At 44.0% G+C, this 19,567-nt stretch overlaps 1 pseudogene; it reads right to left on the reverse strand.

Moving 5' to 3' along the window:
* Positions 1-996: 996 nt before the first annotated feature.
* LOC148063659 (splicing factor Cactin pseudogene) lies at positions 997-2,200 on the reverse strand (annotated as a pseudogene).
* Between the last annotated feature and the right edge of the window lie 17,367 nt (positions 2,201-19,567).

Raw genomic sequence — 19,567 nt, forward strand, 5'->3', positions numbered from 1 at the left:
TTGTTTCAATTCTGTTAATAAAGTGCAGATAATACAACCCTTTATAATAACTATTTTGTGGTATTTCTAAGATGAATCTCAACTTGTAATTAACATTGAACAACACGTGTAATGTCTACATTTATCTTGTTTTTTTTTTAAGTTTAAAAGCAGAAAAGGATGTTGTGTTGCTTAAATATTATTAATTTTAACATAGATATCTTATCTTTCTGTTTCATGCACATGAATTGAATATTTTCCTTCAAACCCTAATAAAATGATTTTCTTGATATACTGTTTTTTTCTATACATGTTGGTATACTTTACTATTGCAGGTTATGCAAATATGCATTTCATGTTTTCATTTGAACCACTTTATGACATTGGTTAAATATGAATATATTAATATTACATTAATAGTTTTTTTCTGGTTTCATTTCAGCATTTTATTTTGTTAAACTGTATTATTTTTTTTCTCACAATCACAAAATCACTATTTATTTCTGACATTTCTCTCCATACTTAACTTGAAATTTTCCAATTCAGCTTTATTAACAAATATCTTGGGTCCTTACTACTCATTTGGCCCCAAAACATGAGTTGTTTTTTCTGCTGTAAGTGAATTGCTAGAAAGAAAGTCTAATTTCTCTCTTTTTCTTCCTCCATTATAAAGATGAATTGAAGTATATATTCGAATGACATCTCAACAACATGAGTTTATTTTATTAAGAGTATTTATTTACACAACTCTGTTCTTCAATTGAGCCGTTAAACATGAACATTATTTGACAACAGTATAAAAAAGGCCTAAACTATCAGACGTTGCCTCAACCGAAAGTTCAGAGAGGTTACTTGGCGCCCCCAGTTGGCTAAACATGATATATCATTTACAAATCCAACACAAGTATACTGTCATGTAATTTTTTCGGCATTGATGCATTTAATAAAACAAAAATAATGATGAACATTTATGGTTAACATCCAATTTTTGTATTCAAACGTCATTTTTTTACGGGTTCATCGTCTATAACGGTACCTCTTGAAGTGGAACCACAGCTGAAAGATACCATTTGAAAACTGGCATCGGAAACCATGACGGTGAGAGTACTCCCACTCTCTGTTCACGATCTTAAATGCGATATCCTCGTACGGTGGGCCAGCATGGAATCTTAAGATGCCAAAGTCCTTGTTGTCGGGACTGGGCTCTAGAAAGTACTGCGGGGTCGAGCGCTTGTCGATCAGATCTGGGTAGAAGATATTGAACTTGTAACCTTGAACAATCTTGGGTGGCGGGTTGTCAAAGTCATAATGCGTCTGGTTATATTTGTTCCACTCGAAGCCAGTGTGTACTCGGTTAAAGAATCTCGGCTTCCTGGGTCGGTATTTGTAAGCCCACAGGTACATCTTCCCTGTGACTGGGATCTCCACGCTGAACTGGGCTTCGTTGTTATCCATTCCCTGTTTGGCTTGACATACAAAGAAGTCCTCGGCACTCTCGCTGGCGTCACCTAACAGAAAGACAGGAAAAAGTCAAGCTTGAAGTAAGTCGTGTAACTTTATATGACAGACAGAACGAGGATGAGGCAGACACACAACCTTATGATACTGTGTGCCATTCGTACCTGTGACCTGCAACTGTCTACGTGCTAGCTGCAACTTGTGCGCATCTTCCTCTGCCGTTATCGTGTGTGTGTCGAGCGGCATCTCCGATGAAGTCAGAAGAGCTGGACTGTAGCGACCGGAGTCATACTCTGCTTGGCTTTGCTGGATAAGATCTTCCTCCGTCAATACAGCTTCCACAGAGTCGCCCTTCTCCTCTTCTCCCTTGTCTTCATCCTTCTTTCCTTCCTCGTCTTCAATCCCTCTGTTAGTGCTGGTTGATGTTGATGGACCAGGCTCATCATTCTCCTGTCCACTAGCTTCATTCACAGTTCTACCAGTTGATGATGAAAGGCTGGAATCTTCTCTGCTCCTGCTGTTTCGAAAACAAAAAATGTTTGTAAAGGATGAGGAGTATTATAATAATATTCATTTTAATATGGTGCCATCCTACAATTTAAAGACACCTTCAAAAGGCCATAAAGAAGTTCATTTTTCTTCCGTGAAGGAACATGCATTCAAACCCAATTGTGTCAAGACTCAAATTTGACACAATTATTGTCGTACTAGGACACAAACAAACTTACTCAATGCTCTCAGTCACTGGTTCATTCTTGATGATGGGGAACAATGGTTCGCTTTCCACTCCCTGTTCTTGTTTCAGCCTGAACAGCTTTTGGCGAAGCACATCCTGGTGTCGCTCTCTCAACCTGTAATCATTCATTGATAAACACATTTTAGTTTTTTGAAAGGGTTGAGACCTTGGGTTAGAAATGTAATTATTGAATAAGCGGAAGGTGTGGACCTTGCTCTCGCCATGTAGACGCGGACCTGTTGCAACAAGCTCTCCCAGTAGCCGATGTCGAGGTTAGATCCACCAGCTCGGATTTTCGTCTCGATGTTCAGATGTAGAGCCTGCAGTTGGCTGTATGTCTTACCTTTAAATACTATCTGAACATCCGTGCTTACAGCTGTGTTTATGCCGTAGACAACAATTATTTAACATGAATTAAATATGAAAGATTATCAGTTAATCAAGTGACTATTTGAAATGTGTGTTAAATCTAGATGATTGATTACAGTAAAGTTGTCATTTCCTTACAATATTTTATTTGGATCAATTTGAGGATATATCTTCAATCCCTCCTTTGACCTCTGAAACCTTAAAAAGGTTCCTAATTTAAACTATTAGTACAGAGAGATAAGGAGAAAATAAATTCTGAAAAAACATAACTTCCTTATAGAAAAGTACATGTAAATAATGAATACACTTGTTGTTTGTTGAATATATATTGAAGTTCCCCTTATAAAATACAAATATGTCAACATTGTTAACTTTAGTTTAACTTCCGTTTCATCAATTCCAGTTAGCTTTTTGCTTTTTGTGTCAAACCCATCAGGAGAGCTGTCACTTTCCAAAAAAATGACATTTTACTTTCATATGAATTACAGTAATTTACATTTCACACCTCAACATTTATTAATTCATTTAAATGTAGTAAGTTATTTATTCACCTCTTATATCATTTGTTTTTGTACGTTAGAATTAACAGGGCAATGTTTGGAAGTTAATTTATTAGCATAGACATATCCGTACATTTTGAACAAGTAAGGAAATCTAATATCATGACAAATGCACACAGGTGTCTAAAATCAATAATGAAAAGTATCAGTAGAAACAATTTGCCACAGTTCATAGGATAGGCTCCCTTTCAACAGCTAATGGGACATTTTTGTTTGTTTTTTGCTATTTCCAAGGTCTGGGGTTACCTCATGAAACCCATCACCTGCTTCCACACATTCCCAATACAATTTCCAAGCTGCATCTGGTCTAAAAGTAACATCTCAAATGTGTATTACATCTATGTATATGAATGATAATAATTGGTGCCACACATCGAAGATACAGCCAATGCTGCTGCTCAAAATTACTGCACATAAGTCAGCAGAGTAACTGTAAGAGATAGTCATTGAAGACTGAAAAGTAAATGCTCAACAAAAATATACTACTTCATTGTACAATACTGAAATTAAGAAAACAACTTACACATAAATCAACCTTCTTATAGTCATTTTGCAAGAGCTTACCTTTCAAAGCATTATTGCAAGAGATTAAAGTACATTTTCACCAAGTGACTATTCTAATATGAATTCAAACTAAAACAGAACTAATGTTTTCATCCTCCTCCGACGGATCGAAGATTTCAGCCAACATCTTGAACCGTGGTCCCCAGTTGTTCAGGTCCTGGTCTTGGTCATCAGAGCTGAATGAACAAATGGAGCTAAGACTTTCAGACACAGAGCCCTCTCCTTCATAGTGGAAGATCTGAACCACATCATGTGCTGGAACATTTGGATCTTTTGCTGCCACTCCCAGGTACTGAAGAGAGGAAACAATGTCATGACTCTTTCTGTACTTTCTCCCTCACCTTCTGGTAGAAAGAATAGTTTGCTACACTTAGTAGTTCATTATATCAAAGTATAGAGTAGGAATTGCATCCAAATCTACAGTAACATACATGCAGTTTTCTATTTTCAGTACAAAACAAAACCAAAAATGATTCAATGAAATATCTGGGATGTTGAGAAATGTACTAACTTGAACCAAACTGTAGTGTGTTACTTGAGCAGGACTTAAGGGCACTTTAAGAAGACACTCACCCTAATGATTAGGTCCGCAATGTTTGCTTGATCTCCTGGTGTTCTGCATGGTTCGGAGGATCCAGATAGGCTTTTTGGATCCTTTTCTCCAGTTGATGCTTCCGGGTTATTGCATACTGGGTGGATATTTTCAGAGGCAGGCACAACGTTGGTGGCTGAAGCCATGGTGTTGTCAGTGGAACATACTGCGTTGGTTGGGGCCAGCGCAGCATTGGCGGGAGAAACCACGTCATTGGTGGGAGCAGGTGAGGCGTTGTTGAGAGCAGGCACTGCGTTGTCAGGGATGCCATTTTGAACGTTGCAATGTCCTCCTCTGCATAATTTCCAAGCCACTAACGACCCCACTTCAACATTAAGATATTTTGGGTTATTGAAGTAATGTAACATTGATGACACAAGAACTACTTAAAAACATATATATAAAGTTATTATAAAGTTATCTACTGAAGTGAATGACACACATGATATCATAACGTTTCAAAGGTCCAGTTTACTGAGCTGAATTTTTTTTATACCCTTGTCAGGCTAACCATAAAAAGTATGGTTAACTCTGAGTTATTTTGCCCTGCCCCCTACTTAGTAGGAGAATTCGTAAAAGTAATAAAACTTTATTGTACCTTGACCCTTACAATGATGTATGCGATGGATCTACTGTTAGGTTATTTTGCAATAATCATGATGATAGTAGAATAAGCGGAAAACTAGCCACATAACATTCTGTTCATGAACTTAATGAAGTGACGGTGGATTGAATTTACACAGAGTCACCACAAGTAGGACAGAGATGATGATGGCAGCGAGGAAACCGACTCTATTGCTAGAATCCCTATTTGCCACCAGGATGATTAGAACTGTGGCTGTGCAGGAAGCTCCACTGGTATCTACAAAGATAAATACATTCATATATATTATATCTATATATTTTTAATATTAAAATCTCATTACAAAATCATTCCAACCCACATAGAAGCTTTTTTCTAACCAACTCACAACAATGTTTACCCATTCACACACAATCACCCAACTGATGTGACTAAGCTGTGACAGCATGATGTTCAACATGAAAGCGTGGAGTCTTGATGAGATGTCCTAAAGCGCTCTCTAAACAAAGTTGTAGGGCTTTGTACAGCAGCCATAGATACAGCCGAGGAGAGCGTCAAGTGGGGGATTCCTTGAACCACCAGAACGACGTTATTCACTTTCTTCAACTAGACGGGCATCTTTTGCTTGATCCATTTCCGTTTGTTCCATTGGTTGATTTTTAGATGCGACCATTTTATGAGGATATTACAATTTCTTTACTTTTTAAGGTTTGAATAAGGTAAAGCTCTTACTGTAGCGGCACTGACTGATATTGACGAGCCATCTCTTCAACTGATGATGAGCACCTTGTTTATTGAAGTTGAAGATTTGAACTATAAATGGATCTCAGCATCACAAAATATATGCAATAATATTTAAACAAAGAAAACAATAATTTCCTTTAGCAAAACCGTATTAGCACTCTTACTTATTAACTTTAGCATTAACACAAATCAAACCAAATACTACACACTTTTTTTAAACATATATAATATATGTGTATACATATCTATATATCTATATATATATAGAGAGAGAGAGAGATATAAATAGATGTATAGATATATATCTATATATATATCTATATACACATATATTATATATGTATAAAACCGTCTGTAGTATATAGATATATAGATATATATATCTATATAGAGAGAGATATTAGGACAGAAATGTCCTAACCATAATATGTATACAAAATAATATATAATAATATATAATATATATACACAAAAAAGTTTGAAAAAAACATTTTTGATTGAAGTTGCTTTTTTTTATATATTTTTTAATGGAAGTCATTTTTTTGTTATTGAGTAATAACCTCCATTCATATGTCACTGCTGCCAAACAGTACAACAAAGTTAAGGCAGTCACTGTCTTTGATCTTTTATGCCTCTATTACGTCACAGCTTTTTAGTCTTTAAAGCCTTTGTTCCTTTAATTTTAACATCATATATACAGTTGTGTCCATCCAAGTTCTATTTAGACATTTGTTTGGAGGAGAAAAGTAATAATGATTCTAGAGTTCACTTTCTTCGGACTTCTGCTGCCGGCCCTGGCCTCAGCACCGGACCCTGTCCCTCGCAGATTTGTGCCTTATGACAGTAAGTTACACTCATTACTTTGTTCTTGATACATTAGTCCAGTAGTTTATTCATCTTTAATGATACCTTAGTCCAGTAGTTTATTCATCATTAATGATACCTTAGTCCAGTAGTTTATTCATCAATACTGGCGCAGGTGTGGAGCCTACTCCCATCAGTATGTGTGAATGGCTGTCAAAAGCACTACCGAATTTCCCCTCACGGGACTAATAAGGGATTCTAAAAAATAAAAATAAAAAAAATAAAAAAATAATGATACATTAGTCCAGTAGTTTTTTCATCATTAATGATAAATTAGTCCAGTAGTTTATTCATCTTTAATGAAACATTAGTCCAGTAGTTTATTCATCATTAATGATACATTAGTCCAGTAATTTATTCATCATTAATGATACATTAGTCCAGTAGTTTATTCATCAATAATGATACATTAGTCCAGTGGTGTATTCATTATTTATCTTCTACCAAGGTGACAATAATCGCACGTTTCATGAGGAGGGAGTGTTGGACTACTCCACCATGCTGCTCAGGGAGGACCTGGGCCTGCTGATGGTGGGTGCCAGTGGGATGGTGTACGCCCTCGACCTCAACGACATCACCAAAAAAAATGACTCAGTAAGAACTTTTTATAGTGTATTATATTATATTATATAGTCACTGTATTCACTGTAGTGAATCTTTGGAAAACTTTACACCTTCCCCTCGATTCTTCTTTATAGTCAAGATTGTCTTCATTGGTTCTCTTTCCCTTTTAACTTATATTGTCTCAAAACTTGAGCTTTCCTTACTTCAATAAAATGTGAATTAATTCCTGTTACAATGAGCATGAATCATCGAACCAAGCATTACTTGAACTATTTACTATAAATCGTTTAAATAATTTGTTATATTTAGGTCCAATGGGATGTGCCACCAGCAGAGGTCACTGCTTGTGGATTTAAGGGAAAGGATCCAGTAGTAAGTTGAATTAAAAAAAAATGTGTATGAAAGAAAACCAGATTAAAACTCTGCTGAAAAGACAAGACAACAAGATGTATGTGTGTGGAACCAATGCTTTCAACCCAAAATGTGACTACATGGTGAGAAATGTTTACTTTAACAATATGATTTGAAAGGATGTCACAGATTAACTGATTAAAAACTGCATATGCCCCAGTAAGTATGTTTATTTAAAAAAGGAAAATTCATTATTGAATAAATACACAATATTTATACAAAAATACAAATTTATGAGGAATGTTAATGTTTAAACGGCTTTGCTCGAGTCCGCCAGCCAGTGACTATTTTATTTGCTACACACAAAATCTGTTATCCAGTTACGGAAGCTTATGATAGAGCAGTGTGGTGTTTCTCTTTCTTAGTGAAAAAAGCTACAACAATTTTATACTATTAATACGCAACAATAAAAATGATCTTATATTTATTATCGTGTAAGAGCAGTCAAGTGTTTTGTTTAAAGATTGCCCACAAACAAATGTGTTTACACATTTATCTCTTGTAGTCGTACAACTGTTATGTTCTGCGATGCTGAACCCAAGAGCAGACAGAGGCGAAGTTCCAGAGAGTACAAAAGGGGTTTATTGAACGAAGGGGAAGCAGATAGTTGAAGGGGAAGCCGGAGGGAGAGCGAGATCGGCGAGCTGGAGTGAGGGATCCGAGTTACTGCAGGCAGAGGAACAAAAGTTAGCTGAGGTCCGAAAAAACAACGAGAGACTTCAATACGCGAACGAGGTAACACATAAACTGAGCCAGTCACGTATAGTTACCACGGTAGAGTAGAGTACGATCTGGCGCCGACCGCCGGGAATCCAAGGGTAGATGAAGGGGGTTGATTGGGGATCAGGAACAGGTGAGTGTGATTGGTGATGAGGACCAGGTGTGAGGTGAGGCGACAGGAGGAGTGGCAGACCAGGGGGAGGGGAACACAGCAGGCTGCTGTGACCACAACAGTACCCCCCCCTCAAGGGACGACTCTAGGCGGCCTAGGCCTCTCTGGGTGAGCCTGATGGAAGTCACGGATGATGGAAGGGTCGAGGATGAGACCCCGCGAAACCCAGCTCCTTTCCTATGGCCCATAACCCTCCCAATCCACGAGGTATTGATGCCCCCTGCCCCGACGACGAACGTCCAACAACCGCCGAACTGTGAAAGCTGGGTGACTGTCAATCAAACGGGGAGGAGGGGGGAGGGGGGGAGGGGGAGAGAGAGAGCTGACGGAGACTGGCTTAAGGCGAGATACATGGAAGGTGGGGTGAACGCGCATGGCTGGAGGCAGCTTGAGTGTGACAGCTGAGGGGTTGACGATGGACACAATAGGGAAGGGGCCAACAAAACGAGGGGTTAGCTTCTTGGAGCCAGTCTTTAGGGGGAGATCCTTTGAGGACAGCCACACCTGTTGGCCCACCGGATAGGCAGGAGCGGGAGCCCGGTGGCGGTCGGCAATGCGCCGGTTCTGCTCGGCGGAGCGCAGCAGAGCGGAGCGTGCGACCCTCCACATCTTGCGGCAACGGCGGAGATGGTGTTGAACCGAGGGGACAGAGATATCCTCCTCCTCGGCGGGAAACAAGGGTGGCTGGTACCCCAGGGAACACTCAAATGGAGACATGCCGGTGGCAGCGAAGGACATGGAATCGTGGGCATACTCAATCCAAGAGAGATGGTCGCTCCATGCAGAGGGGTTGCGCGCAGCCACACAACGAAGTGCAGTCCCCAGGTCCTGGTTAGCTCTCTCAGCCTGCCCATTCGTCTGTGGTTGGAATCCTGAAGACAGGCTGACAGAGGCTCCAAGTGCTTGGCAGAAGGCCTTCCAAACTTGGGAGATGAATTGAGGGCCACGGTCGGAGACGAGGTCAGTGGGAATCCCGTGGAGGCGGACGACATGCTGCACAAGCAGCTGGGCAGTCTCTGTGGCACTGGGGAGCTTGGGGAGGGCAATGAAGTGAACTGCCTTAGAAAATCTGTCCACCACCGTTAGGATCACAGTGTGGCCCCTAGAGGGAGGAAGACCGGTCACAAAGTCCAGGCCGATGTGAGACCAGGGCCGACCAGGAACGGGAAGGGGACGTAGCAGACCAGCAGGAGCTTGATGGGAGGACTTGGCCCGAGCACAAACCGTGCAGGCGAGCACGAATGCCCGAGTGTCGGCGTCCATCGCTGGCCACCAAAAGTACCTCTTCAGGAGGGACAGGGTGCGGACCACGCCAGGGTGACAGGCGAAGCGTGATGTGTGGACCCACACCAGAACTTGGGAGCGAACCGCACTGGGCACGAAGAGACGGTTAGGAGGACCGTTACCCGGATCTGGTTCTGTGACTTGGGCTTCCCGGATGAGGGACTCAATTTCCCAGGTAACGGCAGCGATCCGGAGGCAAGAAGGGGAGAGGATCGTGTCAGGGGAGGCCGGTGCGTCCTCAGGGTTGAACTGACGAGAGAGGGCATCAGGCTTGACGTTACGAGAACCCGGACGGTAAGTGAGGGTGAAATTAAATCGCCCAAAAAAGAGGGCCCATCGGGCTTAGCGGGAATTAAGACGCTTCGCTGCCTGGATGTAGGACAAGTTCTTGTGGTCCGTCCAAACCACGAACGGTTGTTCAGCCCCCTCAAGCCAGTGGCGCCATTCCTCCAACGCCAATTTCACAGCCAACAACTCTCTGTTACCAACATCATAGTTGCGCTCAGCAGGTGCCAGCCGCCGAGAGAAAAACGCGCAGGGGTGAATCTTCTCGTCAGAGGCAGAGCGCTGGGACAGGACTGCCCCCACCCCTGTGTCAGACGCATCGACCTCCACGATGAATTGCCTGGAGGGGTCGGGTTGGATGAGAATGGGGGCAGACGAGAAAAGTCTCTTTAGATCAGAGAAGGCAGTCTCCGCCTCGGGTGACCAGGCAAATGGGAGGGCAGGAGAGGTGAGACGAGTGAGAGGGGCTGCAACCCTGCTGTAGTTCCGGATGAACCTCCGGTAGAAGTTGGCAAACCCCAGAAACTGCTGCAGTTTCTTGCGGGAATTGGGGATGGGCCAGTCTGTCACCGCACTGACCTTCTCGGGGCAGGTCCTCACTTGTCCGCTCGCTACGATGAACCCAAGGAAGGATACCGAGGTGACACTGAACTCACACTTCTCGGCCTTAACATAGAGTTTGTTCTCCAACAGCCGCTGAAGAACTTGTCGGACGTGCTGGCAGTGCTCCTCCTCGTTCCGAGAAAAAATAAGTATGTCGTCCAGATAGACAAAAACCGAGCGGTTGAGAAAGTCCCGGAGGACGTCATTTACGAGGTTCTGGAACACTGCAGGGGCATTAGAGAGACCGAAGGGCATGACCAGGTATTCGAAATGGCCAAGGGGGGTGTTAAAAGCAGTCTTCCACTCATCCCCTTCACGGATGCGCACCAGGTGGTAGGCATTGCGTAGGTCCAATTTTGAGAAGACTGTAGCGCCCTGCAGTGGCTCGAATGCGGAACTGATGAGGGGCAGGGCATACTTGTTCTTGATCGTAATGTTGTTGAGTCCCCTGAAGTCGATACAAGGACGAAGAGACTTGTCCTTTTTGGAGACGAAAAAGAAGCCAGCACCAACAGGGGAGGAGGAGGGTCTTATGAGGCCAGCCGAAAGAGAATCTTTGATGTACTTCTCGATTGCCTCCCTCTCTGGCCGGGACAAGTTATACAGGCGACTACTGGGCAAGGGGGCGCCGGGGAGGAGATCAATGGGACAGTCATAGGGGCGATGAGGGGGCAGGGTGAGCGCACGACACTTGCTAAACACCTCTCCTAGGTCGTGATAGGCTGGGGGAACCAAGGAGAGGTCGGGGGGTACTTGGGGCGAGGGAACAACTCCCTCTGCTGGAGGTAGTGCAGATTGAAGGCATGTGGAATGACAGAAGGTGCTCCAACTCACCACCTTGCCAGACGACCAGTCGAAATGGGGGTTGTGCAGCTTGAGCCAGGGGTAACCCAGGACCAGAGGGGTACGAGGAGACTGGATAACGTGAAACTGAAGTTTCTCATGGTGATTACCAGAAACAATTAATTCCAGGGGCTTGGTACGATGAGTAATAAGGGCCAGGTGGCGGCCATCTAAGGCGTTAGCGTTAAGGGGCGAGGGTAATTTTTCGAAAGTGATGCCAACCTGAGAAGCGAACTTGGCGTCAATGAAGTTTTCGTCCGCTCCTGAGTCCACCAGGGCGGGTACTGGCAAGGGACGTCCGAGGAACAGAAGAGTGGCACCCAGGAGAGAGCGTGAACCGAGAGGAACGGGGACGGAAGGAGGGTGGCTCAGCAGGGCCCCGAGTCTCACTGCTGGGCCTTGTCTTTTGGCAGTGACAAACAGGTGGAGATGAGATGTCCGGGTTGTGCACAGTGGACCGCTCAGCTTCGGTGAGACGAGTGCGCCCCAGCTACATGGGTTCCTCTTCGGGCACAGCACATCTCACGGGGGCAGAGGGGGTAGCTCTCGGGAAGTGTGAGGAATGGATAGTAGAGAGTGCTGGGGATATGGAACTCCCTGTCCTCTCCCTACGCCGCTCACGTAGGCGGTTATCCAGCCGGATAGAAACGGAGATAATTTCGTCCAGAGTCTCAGCCTCCTCCCTAGTAGCCAGCTCATCCTTGATGGACTCACTGAGACCAGAAAGAAAAATCCCACGTAGAGACTTATCATTCCAGCCCGATCTTGCTGCATAAGTCCTAAACTCTACGGAGAACTCAGCTACACTGCGGGAGCCCTGGCGTAAGGAAATAAGGCGTTTGGCGGTGTCCCCTCCCTCCACGGGGTGATCAAAAACCTTCCTCATTTCCGCAACAAAAAGATCAAAATTATCCCTGACTGGAGAATCACTGTCCCATACTGCTGAGGCCCACGCTAAGGCATTCCCCTTAAGTGACCCCATAATGTAAGCTATCTTAGCCTTCTCAGTGGGGTAGGTGAGGGGTTGTTGACTGAAGACTAGGGAAAACTGAATCAAAAAGGCCCTGCACGTACCCATGTCCCCGGCGTAGCGTTCGGGCGCAGGAATGAGAGGTTCTCGGGCTCGTGGTAGGTGTGCTGGGGAAGTGGGGGCAGGCGGAGGAGTCGTAAGCAGTGGGGGTTCCGGTGTGTGGGGAACCAATGCATCCAGTTGTGCGGCCATCAGAGTGACTCGGGTGGCAATGTTTTTGAAGGCTTCCATAGCGTCCCGGAGGGCTTGGCTGTGCTCGGCAATCTGAGTGCCTTGAGTGGCGAGAGCTCCGTGGACTTTTGCCATGTCCGCTGGGTCCATCTTGGCCAGATCGTTCTGTTATGTTCTGCGATGCTGAACCCAAGAGCAGACAGAGGCGAAGTTCCAGAGAGTACAAAAGGGGTTTATTGAACGAAGGGGAAGCAGGTAGTTGAAGGGGAAGCCGGAGGGAGAGCGAGATCGGCGAGCTGGAGTGAGGGATCCGAGTTACTGCAGGCAGAGGAACAAAAGTTAGCTGAGGTCCGAAAAAACAACGAGAGACTTCAATACGCGAACGAGGTAACACATAAACTGAGCCAGTCACGTATAGTTACCACGGTAGAGTAGAGAACGATCTGGCGCCGACCGCGGGGAATCCAAGGGTAGATGAAGGGGGTTGATTGGGGATCAGGAACAGGTGAGTGTGATTGGTGATGAGGACCAGGTGTGAGGTGAGGCGACAGGAGGAGTGGCAGACCAGGGGGAGGGGAACACAGCAGGCTGCTGTGACCACAACAACAACGATGGAAAATTGACTCTTGAGAACCAAATAAAGTCCGGTAAAGGACGTTGCCCGTATGACCCCTTCGAAAGATCAGCCTCTCTCATGCTAGGTGAGCAGAATGTTGTACATCTGAACTCCTTTTCTACAGCTTCTTTTTTTAAATTGCCTTTTACTTTTCAAGACAATGATCTGTACTCGGCTACATCAGTGAACTTTCGAGCGACTGAGTCTGTCCTGATGCGGCGTTCCACAACCTTCATTCGAACTGATTATAGAAGATCCTGGTTTTATGGTGAAGTTATATTTCATAAAGTTTTTATCATTACTTGTTGCATGTGTGCTATTTTACTGATTAACATGTTTCTCTTATTTCAATGTGATTAACAGACCCTGAATTTGTTTCCCTGGAGATGATGCCTGAGAGTCAAAACAGTGTCACCGGAGATGATGACAAGATCTACTTGTTCTTTAGTGAGACAGCAATGGAGTACGATAGCTACAAGCAGGTGCTTGTTAGCCGGGTTGCTCGAGTCTGCAAGGTAAGAACAAACAGAAGGGCAACTTGGGATTTCAAGAGGTGGTTACTAAGGTAGTGGAAAATCATGTTCACTCCCAGTCAAAAAGAAAAATCCAGGGCATTGAAAAATGTTGAAGGCTGTTACTGACCTTAAACACTTTTTAATATTCTCCACTGTTTTAAGCTTAGCTTCAAGTTACATGGATGGAATTTCATCACCCAATCATAATTCCGCTTGCTCTGACTGTAGTCAGTCTCGTTAAGCCTGAAAACTGCAATTCCAAGATGGCCATGACCGTTTACCTACAGATGGTTGACTTGAAGTCCATATTTTATACAGTCCACAGGAAAACAACTGCCTTGTCCTCCAACCTTAGCACAACTACCTTCAACGTTCAAGCATTTTTCTGATGTTTCAGGGCGATCATGGAGGTCTGAGGACTTTGCAGGACAAATGGACATAATTTGTTAAAGCAACACTAGAATGTCCAGTCCCTGACTCCAAACTGCCGTTCATCATCCAGGACACATTCCGCTGGTGTGACCCACAAAAAGACTGGAAGTCATGTTTGTTCTTCGCTGTCTTCACATCACAGACGTATGAAGATTTAACATTGGGACATAATTTGATTTGTTTCCTTTCCGATGTGAATTAATTTCAAATGTATATTTCAGCTCCTCGAGAGAGATTTCTGCTGTGTGTGCGTACCGTGTGTCAGAGATCAGCAGGGTTTTAGCTGAAGGAAGATTCATGACGGAAGGACTGGTAAATGGAATTCATTCTAAATGGGTACTCCACAACGGAATATTGCCAGTGCCTCGTCCTGGTACGGTAAATTAACCCCCTTTTATATGCAGATCATTTTGATTAAACTTGCCAGGACTTCTTAAGTTTTGATAACCATTGCTCCTCTCTTTTCCATCTCTAGTGCATCGATGATGCTGCACGTAACGCCAGCATCACTCAGAGTTCTGACCTTCCTGATAAAACTCTCTTGTTTATTCAAAAAAATACACTTATTGGTGAACCAATAATGCCAATAGGAAAGAAAACTTTACTGTTTAGGAAGGGAATCAAATTCACACGGATAGTCATTGACCAAGTTCAGTCGGTGGACGGTGACAACCATCATGTGATGTTCATTGGGACAGGTGTGTATATGTGACAGGATGTAATGAATAATTGTATAAATACATGTGTAATTGTTCGCCACATTTACATCTTTTAATATAAGAGGGGGGAACCATCGTGAAAGCTGTGAACTATGATGGAGAGATGTTCGTCATTGAGGAAGTTCAAGTCTTTAAGACCTCAGAGCCCATCAAGATTCTCAAGTTCTCCAATGTCACGGTAATGTCATGACAGAGTGTTGAGCTTCATGTTGAGTTCAATCCCTGAAAATATTCTTCTTTTTCTGATGTGCAGCGTCAGATCTACGCAGGCTCAGACTCTGGAGTAGTACAGATGTCCCTGTCCTCCTGTGGAAGATCTTTGACTTGCATGGACTGTGTTCTTGCCAGAGACCCTTACTGTGGCTGGGACCACGCTGCTGGCAAATGTTCAACTCTTTCTGCTACACAGAGGTGAGTATCTGTTGGGGGATTGCCCATCTCTGCTGCTAATACATTGAACTTATGATTGTGCATCTCTAGAGATCTGATTCAGTGTCAAAGATGGCAACGCCTCTCTCTGTCCACAAGGAGGTGAGTAAGGCAAACATGTTGGATGTTTTGGCTCCCCTATTATAAATAGTTCTGATATGCATTATTTCAGCCTCGTTTTCAGCGCCCGTCCAGAAAGTGATACAAGCCAAACCTGATTTGGGGTCCTTGAAGCTTCCCTTCTCTTCAGAGTCAATGCTAGCAACAATCATGTGGGAGAAAGATGGAGTCCCTCTGGTCCCTTCATCTCAACATCTGCACCAACAAGATGGACTGCTCATCATAAGTGTCTCACACGCTGACACCGGTAACTACAGCTGCCTGTCTGTGGAGCGATCGAAGGGAGATGAGTACAGCACAACTGTTGTCCAGTACAATGTTGTCACCTTGGACCTTTGAAGAATCTGAATCCCAGAATAATGATGCCATCAGCATTGTAAAGAATGTTGTTTTGGTGCTGCTATCCATGTTTTTCTTGGGCCTTTTGACATGGAACATATTCAAAGGCCACCTATTCAAGTCACTTTCATGTAGGAGGAGTCGACAACAAACACCTGCAGTCTTTATTATACAGGTTTAATGTTTGTGAGGTTTGATGATCATAAGCAGATGAAGACTCATAGTTTCTCACCTCTATAAAAATGGACCTGAAAAAGGTTTTGGTTAATACTTTTAAGATCTTTTGGAGTTCTATATCAAACTAGTGTTGTAACTTAAGTTCTTGTAAATAGTTCAACTCGTTCTGTTTCATGCACATGAATTGAATATTTTCCTTGAAACCCTAATAAAATAATTTTCTTGAAATACTGTTTTTTTTCTATACATGTTGGTATACTTTACTATTGCAGGTTATGCAAATATGCATTTCATATTTTCATTTGAACAACTTTATGACATTGGTTAAATATGAATATATTAATATTACATTAATAGTTTTTTCGGGTTTCATTTCAGCATTTTATTTTGTTAAACTGTATTTTTTGTTCTCACAATCACGAAATCACTGACATTCTCCTCCATACTTAACTTGAGATTTTCCAATTCAGCTTTATTAACAAATATCTTGGGTCCTTACTACTCATTTGGCCCCAAAACACGAGTAGTTTTTTCCGCTGTAAGTGAATTGCTAGAAAGAAAGTCTTATTTTCTCTTTTTCTTACTCCATTATAAAGATGAATTGAAGTATATATTCGAATGACATCTCAAAAACATGAGTTTATTTTATTAAGAGTATTTATTTACAAAACTCTGTTCTTCAATTGAGCCGTTAAACATGAACATTATTTGACAACAGTATAAAAAAGGCCTAAACTATCAGACGTTGCCTCAACCGAAAGTTCAGAGAGGTTACTTGGCGCCCCCAGTTGGCTAAACATGATAAGGTAAGGTAAGGTAAGGTAAAACTTTATTGATCCCTCAGGAGGTCTCCTTCGGGAAATTGTTTTTTACCAATAGCCAGCAATTTTTCATAAACAATAAAAAATAATACATGAAAAATTAAATAAGAAGAAGAACATAAAGAGGAAGAACAAGATGACACAATCTAAGTCTAAAGACAAACACAAAGAACATAGGTCAAGGAAAGAAAAACAACAAAGACAAAGGATACAAAGACTAACGTGGAACAGAACATCCAGATACTCTCACTGCACTCCTGCCCCCGAACTCAGAATTGTACAATTTAATAGCCCGAGGGATGAATGAGTCCCTGAGTCTATTTGTTTTGCACCTGGGTAGGAGCATTCGTGCACTCATTCTGCTTCTCTGCTCACTGATGACAGTGTTCAGAGGATGACTGTCATCATCCATGATGGACAGTAGTTTGTTCAATGATCTCCTCTCAGCAACTGTCACCAGTGAGTCCAGCTTCATTCCAACCACAGAGCCAGCCCTCCTGATCAACCTGTCCAACCTGTTGACACTCCTCTTGGACACATTTCCACCCCAACACACCACAGCATAGAACATGACACTGGCCACCACAGACTGGTAGAACATGCAGAGGAGCTTCTTGCAGATGTTAAATGACCGAAGCCTCCTCAGAAAGTACAGTCTACTCTGAACCTTCTTATATACATGGTCTGTGTTGCAGGACCAGTCCAGTTTACTGTCCATCCACACACCGAGGTCCCTATAGTTGTCCACTATCTCCACCTCGTCGCCTCTGATGGACACTGGACGTGGCTTTGTCCTGGACCTCCCGAAGTCCAAGACCAGCTCCTTGGTCTTTGAGGTGTTCAGCTGCAAGTGGTTCCTCTCACTCCAGTCCACAAAGTCACGTATCAGACTCCTGTACTCGTCTTCGCTGTTGTCCCTGATGCATCCAACAATGGCAGTGTCGTCAGCATACTTCTGGACGAGACTCAGCTCTGAGTTGTAGCAGAAGTCCGAAGTGTAGATGGTGAAGAGGAGAGGGGCCAGTACTGTCCCCTGAGGTGCTCCTGTACTGCACACCACAGTGTCAGACTTGATGTCCTTCAGCCTGACATACTGTGGTCGATCAGTAAGATAGTCCGTAATCCAGGAGACCAGACCAGGGTCCACATGCATCTTAGTCAGTTTGTCCTGCAGCAGAGTGGGTTGGATAGTGTTGAAGGCACTAGAAAAGTCCAGGAACAGGATTCTCACTGAACCACTTCCTTTATCCAAGTGGTAGTAGGTCTACTGGCTGGTAGGCAAACTGCAGGGGGTCTTGCGCGTGCTGGACTTGTGGCCTGAGATGTTTGAGGACCAGCCGCTCCAGTGTCTTCATCAGCTGCGAAGTCAGTGCCACCGGTCTGTAATCGTTCAGCACACTCGGTCGGGTCTTTTTAGGGACTGGAACGATACAGGAAGTCTTCCACAGAGTTGGTACTTTCCCCAGCCGTAGACTGAGGTTGAAGACATGCTGGAGTGGCTCAGCTAGTTCAGCAGCGCAGGTCTTTAGCAGTCGAGCAGACACCATATCAGGACCAGCAGCCTTCCCTGGACGAATCCTCCGAAGTACATCCTGTACCTGGAGTGAGGTGAAGCTGGGAAGTGGTTGTGTGGAGCTGAGGGGGGCACAAGAAGGTGGGGCAGGTCCTGAGGCGGGCAGCAGTGAGGGTGAGGTGACCTGCTCAAACCTGTTGAAAAAGTTGTTCAGACCATTTGCCTCCTCCACCGTGTCCACTGCAGTCAGAGAGGCCTTGGTCTTGTGTCCAGTGATGGTTTTAACACCATCCCAGACCTCTCTTATTTCTTCTCGGCTCAGCTTCTCCTCCAACCTCCTCCTGTAGGTGTCCTTTGCCTCCCTCAAGCATCGCTTCACCTCCTGCTGAGCTGACCTCATGGCGTCCCTGTCCCTGCTCCTGAATGCCACTTTCTTCCTGTTAAGGACATCCTTGACCTCCTTTGTTACCCACGGTTTATTATTAGGGTAACAGCGGACAGTCTTAGTAGGGGCGACAACGTCCAAGCAGAAATTTAAATAATCTGTTAGACAGTGTGTCTGTCCCTCGATGTCCTGACCATGAGACCTCAGCAGCACATCCCAGTCTGTTGTTTCAAGGCAGTCTCTGATGGCATCCTCCACAGCTGGTGTCCACTTTCTGATTGTCTTAGTGGTCACAGTCTGTCTCTGCACCAGAGGAATGTACTGTGACTGAAGGTGGACCAGGTTGTGATCGGACCTTCCAAGTGGAGGAAGAGGTTTGGCTCTGTAGGCGTCCTTCAAGTTGGAATAAAGAAGGTCAATTGTCCTGTTATTCCTGGTGGGACAATCCACAGCCTGATGGAAAGTAGGCAGAGTAGAGTCCAGGTTGGCATAATTAAAGTCTCCAGAGATGATGATAAACGCGTCAGGATGTTGATTCTGAAGTCGAGCTGTCATTGTGTGGATCTTCTCACAGGCAGATGCAGCCGCAGCGCTTGGAGGAATGTAAACGCACAGCGCGATCACGTGACTGAACTCACGTGGTAGATAATATGGACGCATGCTGACAGCCAACAGTTCTAAATCTTGACAACAAGAGACTTTCTTTACAGTAACGTGTCCCGGACTACACCAGCGTTTATTCACGTACATGATCAGAACTCCTTCTCTCGTCGATCTTATTCGTCAGTGAATTGACGTTCCCCATCGTGATCGTTGGGATCGTTGGTCTGTGACGTCTCCGATTGTCCGTTAGCTTAGCCTTTAGTCTCTTCCCTGCCCGACAGCCTCTGTAACGGCGCTGAAGTTCGATCGGGATCTCTTGGCGATCTCCAGCCCGTGCCATTGACTTCAGCGACAGTAGATCCTCTC

The sequence above is a fragment of the Callionymus lyra genome, chromosome 16 (assembly GCF_982586985.1).
Source record: "Callionymus lyra chromosome 16, fCalLyr1.hap1.1, whole genome shotgun sequence".
Lineage (NCBI taxonomy): Eukaryota > Metazoa > Chordata > Actinopteri > Syngnathiformes > Callionymidae > Callionymus > Callionymus lyra.